Below are 20,130 nucleotides of genomic sequence, written 5' to 3'. Positions count from 1 at the left end.
GTCTAAGGCGCTGGATTAAGGCTCCAGTCTCTTCGGAGGCGTGGGTTCAAATCCCGCTGCTGCTAGTATTATGAGGTTTTGAGAACCCTTTGATCTAATTCTGAGTATTTTGTATTTCCATGAGTGTGTGCATTTCTGTTTTGGAAAAGACAGTTGAAAGAATCATTGATTGTTCCTATTGTTTAGAGACTTACCTAAATTTTAACAGACTTGTGGGTTCAAATGCCACTAGTATGAGTTCTTTTAAACCTTTTTATCTTATTCTTATAATTATGCTAACATGCAAAATTAGCATATGCTTTAAACCCACTGCTGCCAGTATTATGAGATCTTGAAATGTTTTTGTACTTATTCTTATGATTTTGCTAGCATGCAAATTAGCATGTGATATAATCTTCTTTTGTATTTGTATGATTTAGCAGTTTTCAGTTAAGATAAAGACCGTTGATAGAATCTTTGTTTTTGCCTAATGTTTAGAGACATGCCCATTTTCCAAAATGTACTAATTTTAAATGTTGTCAAATGTACTTCACTTTCTCTAAGGAAGCTTAATTAACCATGCTGTTTAAGGTAGCATGGCCGAGTGGTCTAAGGTGCTGGATTTAGGCTTCAGTCTCTTTGGAGGCGTGGGTTCAAATCCCACTGCTGCCAACATATTGAGGTTTTGAAAACTTTTTCAGCTTAGATTTATGATTTTGCTAATAGAAAAATTAGCATATTTTTGTATGAGTGCGTGCTTTGCTTTTTTGGAAAAGACAAAAGATAGAATCATTGCTTTTTCCTTTTTGTTTAGAGACCTATCCATTTTCCACAATGCACAAGTTTAAAATGTAGTCAGATACACTAAACTTACTCTAAGGAAGCTCTTTTAATGATGCATTAGGTAGCATGGCCGAGCGGTCTAAGGCGCTGGATTAAGGCTCCAGTCTCTTCGGAGGCGGGGGTTCAAATCCCGCTGCTGCTAGTATTATGAGGTTTTGAGAACCCTTTGATCTAATTCTGAGTATTTTGTATTTCCATGAGTGTGTGCATTTCTGTTTTGGAAAAGACAGTTGAAAGAATCATTGATTGTTCCTATTGTTTAGAGACTTACCTAAATTTTAACAGACTTGTGGGTTCAAATGCCACTAGTATGAGTTCTTTTAAACCTTTTTATCTTATTCTTATGATTTTGCTAACATGCAAATTAGCATGTGATTAATCTTCTTTTGTATTTGCATGATTTTCCAGTTTTCAGTTCAGATAAAGACTGTTGAAAGAATCCTTGCTTTTTTCTAATGTTTAGAGACATGCCCATTCAAATCCCACTGCTGCCATTATTATGAGGTTTTGAGAACCCTTTGATCTAATTCTTATGATTTTGTATTTTCATGAGTGTGTTAATTTCTGTTTAGGAAGAGACAGTTGAAAGAATCTTTGATTTTTCCTATTGTTAAGAGACTTACCCATATTCCAACAGACTTGTGAGTTCAAATCCCCCTGCTGCCACTAGTATGAGTTCTTTTAAACCTTTTTATCTCATTCTTATAATTATGCTAACATGCAAAATTAGCATATGCTTTAATCTCACTGCTGCCAGTATAATGAGATCTTGAAATGTTTTTGTACTTATTCTTATGATTTTGCTAGCATGCAAATTAGCATGTGATATAATCTTCTTTTGTATTTGTATGATTTAGCAGTTTTCAGTTAAGATAAAGACCGTTGATAGAATCTTTGTTTTTGCCTAATGTTTAGAGACATGCCCATTTTCCAAAATGTACTAATTTTAAATGTTGTCAAATGTACTTCACTTTCTCTAAGGAAGCTTAATTAACCATGCTGTTTAAGGTAGCATGGCCGAGTGGTCTAAGGTGCTGGATTTAGGCTTCAGTCTCTTTGGAGGCGTGGGTTCAAATCCCACTGCTGCCAACATATTGAGGTTTTGAAAACTTTTTCAGCTTAGATTTATGATTTTGCTAATAGAAAAATTAGCATATTTTTGTATGAGTGCGTGCTTTGCTTTTTTGGAAAAGACAAAAGATAGAATCATTGCTTTTTCCTTTTTGTTTAGAGACCTATCCATTTTCCACAATGCACAAGTTTAAAATGTAGTCAGATACACTAAACTTACTCTAAGGAAGCTCTTTTAATGATGCATTAGGTAGCATGGCCGAGCGGTCTAAGGCGCTGGATTAAGGCTCCAGTCTCTTCGGAGGCGTGGGTTCAAATCCCGCTGCTGCTAGTATTATGAGGTTTTGAGAACCCTTTGATCTAATTCTGAGTATTTTGTATTTCCATGAGTGTGTGCATTTCTGTTTTGGAAAAGACAGTTGAAAGAATCATTGATTGTTCCTATTGTTTAGAGACTTACCTAAATTTTAACAGACTTGTGGGTTCAAATGCCACTAGTATGAGTTCTTTTAAACCTTTTTATCTTATTCTTATAATTATGCTAACATGCAAAATTAGCATATGCTTTAAACCCACTGCTGCCAGTATTATGAGATCTTGAAATGTTTTTGTACTTATTCTTATGATTTTGCTAACATGCAAATTAGCATGTGATTTAATCTTCTTTTGTATTTGCATGATTTTCCAGTTTTCAGTTCAGATAAAGACTGTTGAAAGAATCCTTGCTTTTTTCTAATGTTTAGAGACATGCCCATTCAAATCCCACTGCTGCCATTATTATGAGGTTTTGAGAACCCTTTGATCTAATTCTTATGATTTTGTATTTTCATGAGTGTGTTAATTTCTGTTTAGGAAAAGACAGTTGAAAGAATCATTGATTTTTCCTATTGTTAAGAGACTTACCCATATTCCAACAGACTTGTGAGTTCAAATCCCACTGCTGCCACTAGTATGAGTTCTTTTAAACCTTTTTATCTCATTCTTATAATTATGCTAACATGCAAAATTAGCATATGCTTTAATCTCACTGCTGCCAGTATTATGAGATCTTGAAATGTTTTTGTACTTATTCTTATGATTTTGCTAGCATGCAAATTAGCATGTGATATAATCTTCTTTTGTATTTGTATGATTTAGCAGTTTTCAGTTAAGATAAAGACCGTTGATAGAATCTTTGTTTTTGCCTAATGTTTAGAGACCTGCCCATTTTCCAAAATGTACTAATTTTAAATGTTGTCAAATGTACTTCACTTTCTCTAAGGAAGCTTAATTAACCATGCTGTTTAAGGTAGCATGGCCGAGTGGTCTAAGGCGCTGGATTTAGGCTCCAGTCTCTTTGGAGGCGTGGGTTCAAATCCCACTGCTGCCAACATATTGAGGTTTTGAAAACCTTTTCAGCTTATATTTATGATTTTGCTAATAGGAAAATTAGCATATTTTTGTATGAGTGCGTGCTTTGCTTTTTTGGAAAAGACAAAAGATAGAATCATTGCTTTTTCCTTTTTGTTTAGAGACCTATCCATTTTCCACAATGCACAAGTTTAAAATGTAGTCAGATACACTAAACTTACTCTCAGGAAGCTCTTTTAATGATGCATTAGGTAGCATGGCCGAGCGGTCTAAGGCGCTGGATTAAGGCTCCAGTCTCTTCGGAGGCGTGGGTTCAAATCCCACTGCTGCCAGTATTATGAGGTTTTGAGAACCCTTTGATCTAATTCTGAGGATTTTGTATTTCCATGAGTGTGTGCATTTCTGTTTTGGAAAAGACAGTTTTAGACTTTAGTTTAGAGACTTACCTAAATTTTAACAGACTTGTGGGTTCAAATGCCACTAGTATGAGTTCTTTTAAACCTTTTTATCTTATTCTTATAATTATGCTAACATGCAAAATTAGCATATGCTTTAAACCCACTGCTGCCAGTATTATGAGACCTTGAAATGTTTTTGTACTTATTCTTATGATTTTGCTAACATGCAAATTAGCATGTGATTTAATCTTCTTTTGTATTTGCATGATTTTCCAGTTTTCAGTTCAGATAAAGACTGTTGAAAGAATCCTTGCTTTTTTCTAATGTTTAGAGACATGCCCATTCAAATCCCACTGCTGCCATTATTATGAGGTTTTGAGAACCCTTTGATCTAATTCTTATGATTTTGTATTTTCATGAGTGTGTTAATTTCTGTTTAGGAAGAGACAGTTGAAAGAATCTTTGATTTTTCCTATTGTTAAGAGACTTACCCATATTCCAACAGACTTGTGAGTTCAAATCCCACTGCTGCCACTAGTATGAGTTCTTTTAAACCTTTTTATCTCATTCTTATAATTATGCTAACATGCAAAATTAGCATATTCTTTAATCTCACTGCTGCCAGTATAATGAGATCTTGAAATGTTTTTGTACTTATTCTTATGATTTTGCTAGCATGCAAATTAGCATGTGATATAATCTTCTTTTGTATTTGTATGATTTAGCAGTTTTCAGTTAAGATAAAGACCGTTGATAGAATCTTTATTTTTGCCTAATGTTTAGAGACATGCCCATTTTCCAAAATGTACTAATTTTAAATGTTGTCAAATGTACTTCACTTTCTCTAAGGAAGCTTAATTAACTATGCTGTTTAAGGTAGCATGGCCGAGTGGTCTAAGGTGCTGGATTTAGGCTTCAGTCTCTTTGGAGGCGTGGGTTCAAATCCCACTGCTGCCAACATATTGAGGTTTTGAAAACTTTTTCAGCTTATATTTATGATTTTGCTAATAGAAAAATTAGCATATTTTTGTATGAGTGCGTGCTTTGCTTTTTTGGAAAAGACAAAAGATAGAATCATTGCTTTCTCCTTTTTGTTTAGAGACCTATCCATTTTCCACAATGCACAAGTTTAAAATGTAGTCAGATACACTAAACTTACTCTCAGGAAGCTGTTTTAATGATGCATTAGGTAGCATGGCCGAGCGGTCTAAGGCGCTGGATTAAGGCTCCAGTCTCTTCGGAGGCGTGGGTTCAAATCCCACTGCTGCCAGCATTTTGAGGTTTTGAGAACCCTTTGATCTAATTCTGAGGATTTTGTATTTCCATGAGTGTGTGCATTTCTGTTTTGGAAAAGACAGTTTTAGACTTTAGTTTAGAGACTTACCTAAATTTTAACAGACTTGTGGGTTCAAATGCCACTAGTATGAGTTCTTTTAAACCTTTTTATCTTATTCTTATAATTATGCTAACATGCAAAATTAGCATATGCTTTAAACCCACTGCTGCCAGTATTATGAGATCTTGAAATGTTTTTGTACTTATTCTTATGATTTTGCTAACATGCAAATTAGCATGTGATTTAATCTTCTTTTGTATTTGCATGATTTTGCAGTTTTCAGTTCAGATAAAGACTGTTGATAGAATCCTTGCTTTTTTCTAATGTTTAGAGACATGCCCATTCAAATCCCACTGCTGCCATTATTATGAGGTTTTGAGAATCCTTTGATCTAATTCTTATGATTTTGTATTTTCATGAGTGTGTTAATTTCTGTTTAGGAAAAGACAGTTGAAAGAATCATTGATTTTTCCTATTGTTAAGAGACTTACCCATATTCCAACAGACTTGTGAGTTCAAATCCCACTGCTGCCACTAGTATGAGTTCTTTTTATCTCATTCTTATAATTATGCTAACATGCAAAATTAGCATATGCTTTAATCTCACTGCTGCCAGTATTATGAGATCTTGAAATGTTTTTGTACTTATTCTTATGATTTTGCTAGCATGCAAATTAGCATGTGATATAATCTTCTTTTGTATTTGTATGATTTAGCAGTTTTCAGTTAAGATAAAGACCGTTGATAGAATCTTTGTTTTTGCCTAATGTTTAGAGACATGCCCATTTTCCAAAATGTACTAATTTTAAATGTTGTCAAATGTACTTCACTTTCTCTAAGGAAGCTTAATTAACCATGCTGTTTAAGGTAGCATGGCCGAGTGGTCTAAGGCGCTGGATTTAGGCTCCAGTCTCTTTGGAGGCGTGGGTTCAAATCCCACTGCTGCCAACATATTGAGGTTTTGAAAACCTTTTCAGCTTATATTTATGATTTTGCTAATAGAAAAATTAGCATATTTTTGTATGAGTGCGTGCTTTGCTTTTTTGGAAAAGACAAAAGATAGAATCATTGCTTTTTCCTTTTTGTTTAGAGACCTATCCATTTTCCACAATGCACAAGTTTAAAATGTAGTCAGATACACTAAACTTACTCTCAGGAAGCTCTTTTAATGATGCATTAGGTAGCATGGCCGAGCGGTCTAAGGTGCTGGATTAAGGCTCCAGTCTCTTCGGAGGCGTGGGTTCAAATCCCACTGCTGCCAGTATTATGAGGTTTTGAGAACCCTTTGATCTAATTCTGAGGATTTTGTATTTCCATGAGTGTGTGCATTTCTGTTTTGGAAAAGACAGTTTTAGACTTTAGTTTAGAGACTTACCTAAATTTTAACAGACTTGTGGGTTCAAATGCCACTAGTATGAGTTCTTTTAAACCTTTTTATCTTATTCTTATAATTATGCTAACATGCAAAATTAGCATATGCTTTAAACCCACTGCTGCCAGTATTATGAGATCTTGAAATGTTTTTGTACTTATTCTTATGATTTTGCTAACATGCAAATTAGCATGTGATTAATCTTCTTTTGTATTTGCATGATTTTCCAGTTTTCAGTTCAGATAAAGACTGTTGAAAGAATCCTTGCTTTTTTCTAATGTTTAGAGACATGCCCATTCAAATCCCACTGCTGCCATTATTATGAGGTTTTGAGAACCCTTTGATCTAATTCTTATGATTTTGTATTTTCATGAGTGTGTTAATTTCTGTTTAGGAAGAGACAGTTGAAAGAATCTTTGATTTTTCCTATTGTTAAGAGACTTACCCATATTCCAACAGACTTGTGAGTTCAAATCCCCCTGCTGCCACTAGTATGAGTTCTTTTAAACCTTTTTATCTCATTCTTATAATTATGCTAACATGCAAAATTAGCATATGCTTTAATCTCACTGCTGCCAGTATAATGAGATCTTGAAATGTTTTTGTACTTATTCTTATGATTTTGCTAGCATGCAAATTAGCATGTGATATAATCTTCTTTTGTATTTGTATGATTTAGCAGTTTTCAGTTAAGATAAAGACCGTTGATAGAATCTTTGTTTTTGCCTAATGTTTAGAGACATGCCCATTTTCCAAAATGTACTAATTTTAAATGTTGTCAAATGTACTTCACTTTCTCTAAGGAAGCTTAATTAACCATGCTGTTTAAGGTAGCATGGCCGAGTGGTCTAAGGTGCTGGATTTAGGCTTCAGTCTCTTTGGAGGCGTGGGTTCAAATCCCACTGCTGCCAACATATTGAGGTTTTGAAAACTTTTTCAGCTTAGATTTATGATTTTGCTAATAGAAAAATTAGCATATTTTTGTATGAGTGCGTGCTTTGCTTTTTTGGAAAAGACAAAAGATAGAATCATTGCTTTTTCCTTTTTGTTTAGAGACCTATCCATTTTCCACAATGCACAAGTTTAAAATGTAGTCAGATACACTAAACTTACTCTAAGGAAGCTCTTTTAATGATGCATTAGGTAGCATGGCCGAGCGGTCTAAGGCGCTGGATTAAGGCTCCAGTCTCTTCGGAGGCGTGGGTTCAAATCCCGCTGCTGCTAGTATTATGAGGTTTTGAGAACCCTTTGATCTAATTCTGAGTATTTTGTATTTCCATGAGTGTGTGCATTTCTGTTTTGGAAAAGACAGTTGAAAGAATCATTGATTGTTCCTATTGTTTAGAGACTTACCTAAATTTTAACAGACTTGTGGGTTCAAATGCCACTAGTATGAGTTCTTTTAAACCTTTTTATCTTATTCTTATAATTATGCTAACATGCAAAATTAGCATATGCTTTAAACCCACTGCTGCCAGTATTATGAGATCTTGAAATGTTTTTGTACTTATTCTTATGATTTTGCTAACATGCAAATTAGCATGTGATTTAATCTTCTTTTGTATTTGCATGATTTTCCAGTTTTCAGTTCAGATAAAGACTGTTGAAAGAATCCTTGCTTTTTTCTAATGTTTAGAGACATGCCCATTCAAATCCCACTGCTGCCATTATTATGAGGTTTTGAGAACCCTTTGATCTAATTCTTATGATTTTGTATTTTCATGAGTGTGTTAATTTCTGTTTAGGAAAAGACAGTTGAAAGAATCATTGATTTTTCCTATTGTTAAGAGACTTACCCATATTCCAACAGACTTGTGAGTTCAAATCCCACTGCTGCCACTAGTATGAGTTCTTTTAAACCTTTTTATCTCATTCTTATAATTATGCTAACATGCAAAATTAGCATATGCTTTAATCTCACTGCTGCCAGTATTATGAGATCTTGAAATGTTTTTGTACTTATTCTTATGATTTTGCTAGCATGCAAATTAGCATGTGATATAATCTTCTTTTGTATTTGTATGATTTAGCAGTTTTCAGTTAAGATAAAGACCGTTGATAGAATCTTTGTTTTTGCCTAATGTTTAGAGACCTGCCCATTTTCCAAAATGTACTAATTTTAAATGTTGTCAAATGTACTTCACTTTCTCTAAGGAAGCTTAATTAACCATGCTGTTTAAGGTAGCATGGCCGAGTGGTCTAAGGCGCTGGATTTAGGCTCCAGTCTCTTTGGAGGCGTGGGTTCAAATCCCACTGCTGCCAACATATTGAGGTTTTGAAAACCTTTTCAGCTTATATTTATGATTTTGCTAATAGGAAAATTAGCATATTTTTGTATGAGTGCGTGCTTTGCTTTTTTGGAAAAGACAAAAGATAGAATCATTGCTTTTTCCTTTTTGTTTAGAGACCTATCCATTTTCCACAATGCACAAGTTTAAAATGTAGTCAGATACACTAAACTTACTCTCAGGAAGCTCTTTTAATGATGCATTAGGTAGCATGGCCGAGCGGTCTAAGGCGCTGGATTAAGGCTCCAGTCTCTTCGGAGGCGTGGGTTCAAATCCCACTGCTGCCAGTATTATGAGGTTTTGAGAACCCTTTGATCTAATTCTGAGGATTTTGTATTTCCATGAGTGTGTGCATTTCTGTTTTGGAAAAGACAGTTTTAGACTTTAGTTTAGAGACTTACCTAAATTTTAACAGACTTGTGGGTTCAAATGCCACTAGTATGAGTTCTTTTAAACCTTTTTATCTTATTCTTATAATTATGCTAACATGCAAAATTAGCATATGCTTTAAACCCACTGCTGCCAGTATTATGAGACCTTGAAATGTTTTTGTACTTATTCTTATGATTTTGCTAACATGCAAATTAGCATGTGATTTAATCTTCTTTTGTATTTGCATGATTTTCCAGTTTTCAGTTCAGATAAAGACTGTTGAAAGAATCCTTGCTTTTTTCTAATGTTTAGAGACATGCCCATTCAAATCCCACTGCTGCCATTATTATGAGGTTTTGAGAACCCTTTGATCTAATTCTTATGATTTTGTATTTTCATGAGTGTGTTAATTTCTGTTTAGGAAGAGACAGTTGAAAGAATCTTTGATTTTTCCTATTGTTAAGAGACTTACCCATATTCCAACAGACTTGTGAGTTCAAATCCCACTGCTGCCACTAGTATGAGTTCTTTTAAACCTTTTTATCTCATTCTTATAATTATGCTAACATGCAAAATTAGCATATTCTTTAATCTCACTGCTGCCAGTATAATGAGATCTTGAAATGTTTTTGTACTTATTCTTATGATTTTGCTAGCATGCAAATTAGCATGTGATATAATCTTCTTTTGTATTTGTATGATTTAGCAGTTTTCAGTTAAGATAAAGACCGTTGATAGAATCTTTATTTTTGCCTAATGTTTAGAGACATGCCCATTTTCCAAAATGTACTAATTTTAAATGTTGTCAAATGTACTTCACTTTCTCTAAGGAAGCTTAATTAACTATGCTGTTTAAGGTAGCATGGCCGAGTGGTCTAAGGTGCTGGATTTAGGCTTCAGTCTCTTTGGAGGCGTGGGTTCAAATCCCACTGCTGCCAACATATTGAGGTTTTGAAAACTTTTTCAGCTTATATTTATGATTTTGCTAATAGAAAAATTAGCATATTTTTGTATGAGTGCGTGCTTTGCTTTTTTGGAAAAGACAAAAGATAGAATCATTGCTTTCTCCTTTTTGTTTAGAGACCTATCCATTTTCCACAATGCACAAGTTTAAAATGTAGTCAGATACACTAAACTTACTCTCAGGAAGCTGTTTAAATGATGCATTAGGTAGCATGGCCGAGCGGTCTAAGGCGCTGGATTAAGGCTCCAGTCTCTTCGGAGGCGTGGGTTCAAATCCCACTGCTGCCAGCATTATGAGGTTTTGAGAACCCTTTGATCTAATTCTGAGTATTTTGTATTTCCATGAGTGTGTGCATTTCTGTTTTGGAAAAGACAGTTGAAAGAATCATTGATTGTTCCTATTGTTTAGAGACTTACCTAAATTTTAACAGACTTGTGGGTTCAAATGCCACTAGTATGAGTTCTTTTAAACCTTTTTATCTTATTCTTATAATTATGCTAACATGCAAAATTAGCATATGCTTTAAACCCACTGCTGCCAGTATTATGAGATCTTGAAATGTTTTTGTACTTATTCTTATGATTTTGCTAACATGCAAATTAGCATGTGATTTAATCTTCTTTTGTATTTGCATGATTTTCCAGTTTTCAGTTCAGATAAAGACTGTTGAAAGAATCCTTGCTTTTTTCTAATGTTTAGAGACATGCCCATTCAAATCCCACTGCTGCCATTATTATGAGGTTTTGAGAACCCTTTGATCTAATTCTTATGATTTTGTATTTTCATGAGTGTGTTAATTTCTGTTTAGGAAAAGACAGTTGAAAGAATCATTGATTTTTCCTATTGTTAAGAGACTTACCCATATTCCAACAGACTTGTGAGTTCAAATCCCACTGCTGCCACTAGTATGAGTTCTTTTAAACCTTTTTATCTCATTCTTATAATTATGCTAACATGCAAAATTAGCATATGCTTTAATCTCACTGCTGCCAGTATTATGAGATCTTGAAATGTTTTTGTACTTATTCTTATGATTTTGCTAGCATGCAAATTAGCATGTGATATAATCTTCTTTTGTATTTGTATGATTTAGCAGTTTTCAGTTAAGATAAAGACCGTTGATAGAATCTTTGTTTTTGCCTAATGTTTAGAGACCTGCCCATTTTCCAAAATGTACTAATTTTAAATGTTGTCAAATGTACTTCACTTTCTCTAAGGAAGCTTAATTAACCATGCTGTTTAAGGTAGCATGGCCGAGTGGTCTAAGGCGCTGGATTTAGGCTCCAGTCTCTTTGGAGGCGTGGGTTCAAATCCCACTGCTGCCAACATATTGAGGTTTTGAAAACCTTTTCAGCTTATATTTATGATTTTGCTAATAGGAAAATTAGCATATTTTTGTATGAGTGCGTGCTTTGCTTTTTTGGAAAAGACAAAAGATAGAATCATTGCTTTTTCCTTTTTGTTTAGAGACCTATCCATTTTCCACAATGCACAAGTTTAAAATGTAGTCAGATACACTAAACTTACTCTCAGGAAGCTCTTTTAATGATGCATTAGGTAGCATGGCCGAGCGGTCTAAGGCGCTGGATTAAGGCTCCAGTCTCTTCGGAGGCGTGGGTTCAAATCCCACTGCTGCCAGTATTATGAGGTTTTGAGAACCCTTTGATCTAATTCTGAGGATTTTGTATTTCCATGAGTGTGTGCATTTCTGTTTTGGAAAAGACAGTTTTAGACTTTAGTTTAGAGACTTACCTAAATTTTAACAGACTTGTGGGTTCAAATGCCACTAGTATGAGTTCTTTTAAACCTTTTTATCTTATTCTTATAATTATGCTAACATGCAAAATTAGCATATGCTTTAAACCCACTGCTGCCAGTATTATGAGACCTTGAAATGTTTTTGTACTTATTCTTATGATTTTGCTAACATGCAAATTAGCATGTGATTTAATCTTCTTTTGTATTTGCATGATTTTCCAGTTTTCAGTTCAGATAAAGACTGTTGAAAGAATCCTTGCTTTTTTCTAATGTTTAGAGACATGCCCATTCAAATCCCACTGCTGCCATTATTATGAGGTTTTGAGAACCCTTTGATCTAATTCTTATGATTTTGTATTTTCATGAGTGTGTTAATTTCTGTTTAGGAAGAGACAGTTGAAAGAATCTTTGATTTTTCCTATTGTTAAGAGACTTACCCATATTCCAACAGACTTGTGAGTTCAAATCCCACTGCTGCCACTAGTATGAGTTCTTTTAAACCTTTTTATCTCATTCTTATAATTATGCTAACATGCAAAATTAGCATATTCTTTAATCTCACTGCTGCCAGTATAATGAGATCTTGAAATGTTTTTGTACTTATTCTTATGATTTTGCTAGCATGCAAATTAGCATGTGATATAATCTTCTTTTGTATTTGTATGATTTAGCAGTTTTCAGTTAAGATAAAGACCGTTGATAGAATCTTTATTTTTGCCTAATGTTTAGAGACATGCCCATTTTCCAAAATGTACTAATTTTAAATGTTGTCAAATGTACTTCACTTTCTCTAAGGAAGCTTAATTAACTATGCTGTTTAAGGTAGCATGGCCGAGTGGTCTAAGGTGCTGGATTTAGGCTTCAGTCTCTTTGGAGGCGTGGGTTCAAATCCCACTGCTGCCAACATATTGAGGTTTTGAAAACTTTTTCAGCTTATATTTATGATTTTGCTAATAGAAAAATTAGCATATTTTTGTATGAGTGCGTGCTTTGCTTTTTTGGAAAAGACAAAAGATAGAATCATTGCTTTCTCCTTTTTGTTTAGAGACCTATCCATTTTCCACAATGCACAAGTTTAAAATGTAGTCAGATACACTAAACTTACTCTCAGGAAGCTGTTTAAATGATGCATTAGGTAGCATGGCCGAGCGGTCTAAGGCGCTGGATTAAGGCTCCAGTCTCTTCGGAGGCGTGGGTTCAAATCCCACTGCTGCCAGCATTTTGAGGTTTTGAGAACCCTTTGATCTAATTCTGAGGATTTTGTATTTCCATGAGTGTGTGCATTTCTGTTTTGGAAAAGACAGTTTTAGACTTTAGTTTAGAGACTTACCTAAATTTTAACAGACTTGTGGGTTCAAATGCCACTAGTATGAGTTCTTTTAAACCTTTTTATCTTATTCTTATAATTATGCTAACATGCAAAATTATCATATGCTTTAAACCCACTGCTGCCAGTATTATGAGATCTTGAAATGTTTTTGTACTTATTCTTATGATTTTGCTAACATGCAAATTAGCATGTGATTTAATCTTCTTTTGTATTTGCATGATTTTGCAGTTTTCAGTTCAGATAAAGACTGTTGATAGAATCCTTGCTTTTTTTTAATGTTTAGAGACATGCCCATTCAAATCCCACTGCTGCCATTATTATGAGGTTTTGAGAATCCTTTGATCTAATTCTTATGATTTTGTATTTTCATGAGTGTGTTAATTTCTGTTTAGGAAAAGACAGTTGAAAGAATCATTGATTTTTCCTATTGTTAAGAGACTTACCCATATTCCAACAGACTTGTGAGTTCAAATCCCACTGCTGCCACTAGTATGAGTTCTTTTTATCTCATTCTTATAATTATGCTAACATGCAAAATTAGCATATGCTTTAATCTCACTGCTGCCAGTATTATGAGATCTTGAAATGTTTTTGTACTTATTCTTATGATTTTGCTAGCATGCAAATTAGCATGTGATATAATCTTCTTTTGTATTTGTATGATTTAGCAGTTTTCAGTTAAGATAAAGACCGTTGATAGAATCTTTGTTTTTGCCTAATGTTTAGAGACATGCCCATTTTCCAAAATGTACTAATTTTAAATGTTGTCAAATGTACTTCACTTTCTCTAAGGAAGCTTAATTAACCATGCTGTTTAAGGTAGCATGGCCGAGTGGTCTAAGGCGCTGGATTTAGGCTCCAGTCTCTTTGGAGGCGTGGGTTCAAATCCCACTGCTGCCAACATATTGAGGTTTTGAAAACCTTTTCAGCTTATATTTATGATTTTGCTAATAGAAAAATTAGCATATTTTTGTATGAGTGCGTGCTTTGCTTTTTTGGAAAAGACAAAAGATAGAATCATTGCTTTTTCCTTTTTGTTTAGAGACCTATCCATTTTCCACAATGCACAAGTTTAAAATGTAGTCAGATACACTAAACTTACTCTCAGGAAGCTCTTTTAATGATGCATTAGGTAGCATGGCCGAGCGGTCTAAGGTGCTGGATTAAGGCTCCAGTCTCTTCGGAGGCGTGGGTTCAAATCCCACTGCTGCCAGTATTATGAGGTTTTGAGAACCCTTTGATCTAATTCTGAGGATTTTGTATTTCCATGAGTGTGTGCATTTCTGTTTTGGAAAAGACAGTTTTAGACTTTAGTTTAGAGACTTACCTAAATTTTAACAGACTTGTGGGTTCAAATGCCACTAGTATGAGTTCTTTTAAACCTTTTTATCTTATTCTTATAATTATGCTAACATGCAAAATTAGCATATGCTTTAAACCCACTGCTGCCAGTATTATGAGATCTTGAAATGTTTTTGTACTTATTCTTATGATTTTGCTAACATGCAAATTAGCATGTGATTAATCTTCTTTTGTATTTGCATGATTTTCCAGTTTTCAGTTCAGATAAAGACTGTTGAAAGAATCCTTGCTTTTTTCTAATGTTTAGAGACATGCCCATTCAAATCCCACTGCTGCCATTATTATGAGGTTTTGAGAACCCTTTGATCTAATTCTTATGATTTTGTATTTTCATGAGTGTGTTAATTTCTGTTTAGGAAGAGACAGTTGAAAGAATCTTTGATTTTTCCTATTGTTAAGAGACTTACCCATATTCCAACAGACTTGTGAGTTCAAATCCCCCTGCTGCCACTAGTATGAGTTCTTTTAAACCTTTTTATCTCATTCTTATAATTATGCTAACATGCAAAATTAGCATATGCTTTAATCTCACTGCTGCCAGTATAATGAGATCTTGAAATGTTTTTGTACTTATTCTTATGATTTTGCTAGCATGCAAATTAGCATGTGATATAATCTTCTTTTGTATTTGTATGATTTAGCAGTTTTCAGTTAAGATAAAGACCGTTGATAGAATCTTTGTTTTTGCCTAATGTTTAGAGACATGCCCATTTTCCAAAATGTACTAATTTTAAATGTTGTCAAATGTACTTCACTTTCTCTAAGGAAGCTTAATTAACCATGCTGTTTAAGGTAGCATGGCCGAGTGGTCTAAGGTGCTGGATTTAGGCTTCAGTCTCTTTGGAGGCGTGGGTTCAAATCCCACTGCTGCCAACATATTGAGGTTTTGAAAACTTTTTCAGCTTAGATTTATGATTTTGCTAATAGAAAAATTAGCATATTTTTGTATGAGTGCGTGCTTTGCTTTTTTGGAAAAGACAAAAGATAGAATCATTGCTTTTTCCTTTTTGTTTAGAGACCTATCCATTTTCCACAATGCACAAGTTTAAAATGTAGTCAGATACACTAAACTTACTCTAAGGAAGCTCTTTTAATGATGCATTAGGTAGCATGGCCGAGCGGTCTAAGGCGCTGGATTAAGGCTCCAGTCTCTTCGGAGGCGTGGGTTCAAATCCCGCTGCTGCTAGTATTATGAGGTTTTGAGAACCCTTTGATCTAATTCTGAGTATTTTGTATTTCCATGAGTGTGTGCATTTCTGTTTTGGAAAAGACAGTTGAAAGAATCATTGATTGTTCCTATTGTTTAGAGACTTACCTAAATTTTAACAGACTTGTGGGTTCAAATGCCACTAGTATGAGTTCTTTTAAACCTTTTTATCTTATTCTTATAATTATGCTAACATGCAAAATTAGCATATGCTTTAAACCCACTGCTGCCAGTATTATGAGATCTTGAAATGTTTGTGTACTTATTCTTATGATTTTGCTAACATGCAAATTAGCATGTGATTTAATCTTCTTTTGTATTTGCATGATTTTCCAGTTTTCAGTTCAGATAAAGACTGTTGAAAGAATCCTTGCTTTTTTCTAATGTTTAGAGACATGCCCATTCAAATCCCACTGCTGCCATTATTATGAGGTTTTGAGAACCCTTTGATCTAATTCTTATGATTTTGTATTTTCATGAGTGTGTTAATTTCTGTTTAGGAAGAGACAGTTGAAAGAATCTTTGATTTTTCCTATTGTTAAGAGACTTACCCATATTCCAACAGACTTGTGAGTTCAAATCCCACTGCTGCCACTAGTATGAGTTCTTTTAAACCTTTTTATCTCATTCTTATAATTATGCTAACATGCAAAATTAGCATATTCTTTAATCTCACTGCTGCCAGTATAATGAGATCTTGAAATGTTTTTGTACTTATTCTTATGATTTTGCTAGCATGCAAATTAGCATGTGATATAATCTTCTTTTGTATTTGTATGATTTAGCAGTTTTCAGTTAAGATAAAGACCGTTGATAGAATCTTTATTTTTGCCTAATGTTTAGAGACATGCCCATTTTCCAAAATGTACTAATTTTAAATGTTGTCAAATGTACTTCACTTTCTCTAAGGAAGCTTAATTAACTATGCTGTTTAAGGTAGCATGGCCGAGTGGTCTAAGGTGCTGGATTTAGGCTTCAGTCTCTTTGGAGGCGTGGGTTCAAATCCCACTGCTGCCAACATATTGAGGTTTTGAAAACTTTTTCAGCTTATATTTATGATTTTGCTAATAGAAAAATTAGCATATTTTTGTATGAGTGCGTGCTTTGCTTTTTTGGAAAAGACAAAAGATAGAATCATTGCTTTCTCCTTTTTGTTTAGAGACCTATCCATTTTCCACAATGCACAAGTTTAAAATGTAGTCAGATACACTAAACTTACTCTCAGGAAGCTGTTTTAATGATGCATTAGGTAGCATGGCCGAGCGGTCTAAGGCGCTGGATTAAGGCTCCAGTCTCTTCGGAGGCGTGGGTTCAAATCCCACTGCTGCCAGCATTTTGAGGTTTTGAGAACCCTTTGATCTAATTCTGAGGATTTTGTATTTCCATGAGTGTGTGCATTTCTGTTTTGGAAAAGACAGTTTTAGACTTTAGTTTAGAGACTTACCTAAATTTTAACAGACTTGTGGGTTCAAATGCCACTAGTATGAGTTCTTTTAAACCTTTTTATCTTATTCTTATAATTATGCTAACATGCAAAATTAGCATATGCTTTAAACCCACTGCTGCCAGTATTATGAGATCTTGAAATGTTTTTGTACTTATTCTTATGATTTTGCTAACATGCAAATTAGCATGTGATTTAATCTTCTTTTGTATTTGCATGATTTTGCAGTTTTCAGTTCAGATAAAGACTGTTGATAGAATCCTTGCTTTTTTCTAATGTTTAGAGACATGCCCATTCAAATCCCACTGCTGCCATTATTATGAGGTTTTGAGAATCCTTTGATCTAATTCTTATGATTTTGTATTTTCATGAGTGTGTTAATTTCTGTTTAGGAAAAGACAGTTGAAAGAATCATTGATTTTTCCTATTGTTAAGAGACTTACCCATATTCCAACAGACTTGTGAGTTCAAATCCCACTGCTGCCACTAGTATGAGTTCTTTTTATCTCATTCTTATAATTATGCTAACATGCAAAATTAGCATATGCTTTAATCTCACTGCTGCCAGTATTATGAGATCTTGAAATGTTTTTGTACTTATTCTTATGATTTTGCTAGCATGCAAATTAGCATGTGATATAATCTTCTTTTGTATTTGTATGATTTAGCAGTTTTCAGTTAAGATAAAGACCGTTGATAGAATCTTTGTTTTTGCCTAATGTTTAGAGACATGCCCATTTTCCAAAATGTACTAATTTTAAATGTTGTCAAATGTACTTCACTTTCTCTAAGGAAGCTTAATTAACCATGCTGTTTAAGGTAGCATGGCCGAGTGGTCTAAGGCGCTGGATTTAGGCTCCAGTCTCTTTGGAGGCGTGGGTTCAAATCCCACTGCTGCCAACATATTGAGGTTTTGAAAACCTTTTCAGCTTATATTTATGATTTTGCTAATAGAAAAATTAGCATATTTTTGTATGAGTGCGTGCTTTGCTTTTTTGGAAAAGACAAAAGATAGAATCATTGCTTTTTCCTTTTTGTTTAGAGACCTATCCATTTTCCACAATGCACAAGTTTAAAATGTAGTCAGATACACTAAACTTACTCTCAGGAAGCTCTTTTAATGATGCATTAGGTAGCATGGCCGAGCGGTCTAAGGTGCTGGATTAAGGCTCCAGTCTCTTCGGAGGCGTGGGTTCAAATCCCACTGCTGCCAGTATTATGAGGTTTTGAGAACCCTTTGATCTAATTCTGAGGATTTTGTATTTCCATGAGTGTGTGCATTTCTGTTTTGGAAAAGACAGTTTTAGACTTTAGTTTAGAGACTTACCTAAATTTTAACAGACTTGTGGGTTCAAATGCCACTAGTATGAGTTCTTTTAAACCTTTTTATCTTATTCTTATAATTATGCTAACATGCAAAATTAGCATATGCTTTAAACCCACTGCTGCCAGTATTATGAGATCTTGAAATGTTTTTGTACTTATTCTTATGATTTTGCTAACATGCAAATTAGCATGTGATTAATCTTCTTTTGTATTTGCATGATTTTCCAGTTTTCAGTTCAGATAAAGACTGTTGAAAGAATCCTTGCTTTTTTCTAATGTTTAGAGACATGCCCATTCAAATCCCACTGCTGCCATTATTATGAGGTTTTGAGAACCCTTTGATCTAATTCTTATGATTTTGTATTTTCATGAGTGTGTTAATTTCTGTTTAGGAAGAGACAGTTGAAAGAATCTTTGATTTTTCCTATTGTTAAGAGACTTACCCATATTCCAACAGACTTGTGAGTTCAAATCCCCCTGCTGCCACTAGTATGAGTTCTTTTAAACCTTTTTATCTCATTCTTATAATTATGCTAACATGCAAAATTAGCATATGCTTTAATCTCACTGCTGCCAGTATAATGAGATCTTGAAATGTTATTGTACTTATTCTTATGATTTTGCTAGCATGCAAATTAGCATGTGATATAATCTTCTTTTGTATTTGTATGATTAAGCAGTTTTCAGTTAAGATAAAGACCGTTGATAGAATCTTTGTTTTTGCCTAATGTTTAGAGACATGCCCATTTTCCAAAATGTACTAATTTTAAATGTTGTCAAATGTACTTCACTTTCTCTAAGGAAGCTTAATTAACCATGCTGTTTAAGGTAGCATGGCCGAGTGGTCTAAGGTGCTGGATTTAGGCTTCAGTCTCTTTGGAGGCGTGGGTTCAAATCCCACTGCTGCCAACATATTGAGGTTTTGAAAACTTTTTCAGCTTAGATTTATGATTTTGCTAATAGAAAAATTAGCATATTTTTGTATGAGTGCGTGCTTTGCTTTTTTGGAAAAGACAAAAGATAGAATCATTGCTTTTTCCTTTTTGTTTAGAGACCTATCCATTTTCCACAATGCACAAGTTTAAAATGTAGTCAGATACACTAAACTTACTCTAAGGAAGCTCTTTTAATGATGCATTAGGTAGCATGGCCGAGCGGTCTAAGGCGCTGGATTAAGGCTCCAGTCTCTTCGGAGGTGTGGGTTCAAATCCCGCTGCTGCTAGTATTATGAGGTTTTGAGAACCCTTTGATCTAATTCTGAGTATTTTGTATTTCCATGAGTGTGTGCATTTCTGTTTTGGAAAAGACAGTTGAAAGAATCATTGATTGTTCCTATTGTTTAGAGACTTACCTAAATTTTAACAGACTTGTGGGTTCAAATGCCACTAGTATGAGTTCTTTTAAACCTTTTTATCTTATTCTTATAATTATGCTAACATGCAAAATTAGCATATGCTTTAAACCCACTGCTGCCAGTATTATGAGATCTTGAAATGTTTTTGTACTTATTCTTATGATTTTGCTAACATGCAAATTAGCATGTGATTTAATCTTCTTTTGTATTTGCATGATTTTCCAGTTTTCAGTTCAGATAAAGACTGTTGAAAGAATCCTTGCTTTTTTCTAATGTTTAGAGACATGCCCATTCAAATCCCACTGCTGCCATTATTATGAGGTTTTGAGAACCCTTTGATCTAATTCTTATGATTTTGTATTTTCATGAGTGTGTT

General features: G+C 34.2%; 6 non-coding genes across 6 annotated transcripts; all 6 read left to right on the top strand.

Moving 5' to 3' along the window:
• Window positions 1-3,180: 3,180 nt before the first annotated feature.
• Window positions 3,181-3,262, top strand: TRNAL-UAG (transfer RNA leucine (anticodon UAG)). The gene has a single exon. It is a non-coding gene; the product is annotated as a tRNA-Leu (tRNA).
• Window positions 3,263-5,843: 2,581 nt separating this feature from the next.
• Window positions 5,844-5,925, top strand: TRNAL-UAG (transfer RNA leucine (anticodon UAG)). The gene has a single exon. It is a non-coding gene; the product is annotated as a tRNA-Leu (tRNA).
• Window positions 5,926-8,529: 2,604 nt separating this feature from the next.
• On the top strand, window positions 8,530-8,611 carry TRNAL-UAG (transfer RNA leucine (anticodon UAG)). The gene has a single exon. It is a non-coding gene; the product is annotated as a tRNA-Leu (tRNA).
• A 2,605-nt stretch (window positions 8,612-11,216) lies between these two features.
• Window positions 11,217-11,298, top strand: TRNAL-UAG (transfer RNA leucine (anticodon UAG)). Its single transcript has one exon. It is a non-coding gene; the product is annotated as a tRNA-Leu (tRNA).
• Window positions 11,299-13,879: 2,581 nt separating this feature from the next.
• Window positions 13,880-13,961, top strand: TRNAL-UAG (transfer RNA leucine (anticodon UAG)). Its single transcript has one exon. It is a non-coding gene; the product is annotated as a tRNA-Leu (tRNA).
• Window positions 13,962-17,892: 3,931 nt separating this feature from the next.
• TRNAL-UAG (transfer RNA leucine (anticodon UAG)) lies at window positions 17,893-17,974 on the top strand. Its single transcript has one exon. It is a non-coding gene; the product is annotated as a tRNA-Leu (tRNA).
• The last annotated feature ends 2,156 nt before the right edge of the window (window positions 17,975-20,130 follow it).

Source organism: Ranitomeya variabilis, chromosome 5, assembly GCF_051348905.1.
Source record: "Ranitomeya variabilis isolate aRanVar5 chromosome 5, aRanVar5.hap1, whole genome shotgun sequence".
Lineage (NCBI taxonomy): Eukaryota > Metazoa > Chordata > Amphibia > Anura > Dendrobatidae > Ranitomeya > Ranitomeya variabilis.
Note: the sequence above shows the minus strand (reverse complement) of the source record. Positions and strands in the feature narration are given on the sequence as shown.